Source organism: Penaeus monodon, chromosome 34 (assembly GCF_015228065.2).
Source record: "Penaeus monodon isolate SGIC_2016 chromosome 34, NSTDA_Pmon_1, whole genome shotgun sequence".
NCBI classification, from domain to species: Eukaryota; Metazoa; Arthropoda; class Malacostraca; order Decapoda; family Penaeidae; genus Penaeus; species Penaeus monodon.
This window is the reverse complement of record NC_051419.1, coordinates 20,430,091-20,430,415: the sequence shown is the minus strand read 5'-3', so window position 1 is coordinate 20,430,415 and position 325 is coordinate 20,430,091.

Below are 325 nucleotides of genomic sequence, written 5' to 3'. Positions count from 1 at the left end.
CACTATTTCAGTTGCCATGAAACGTACAGATTAAAACCTATTCTATATTTGTTATGAAATAACAACGTTGTGAAATAACGAATACCCATTTACATGTATAAGTTCAATAAAGATGTTTAAGTCACACATTCCCAAGAAGATGTACAAGAAATGTGAAGACATTGCAAACAACAAGCGGATAAGAAAAATTTTTTTACGAACAACACTAAGCTCTCTTGTCTTTGAAACCATAACAAAATAGTGTGAATTATAATATACAGGCGCTATATTGCTGAAACATTTGGAATTAAGTGTTTAGAAACCTTGTACCAAAACAGGACAATGT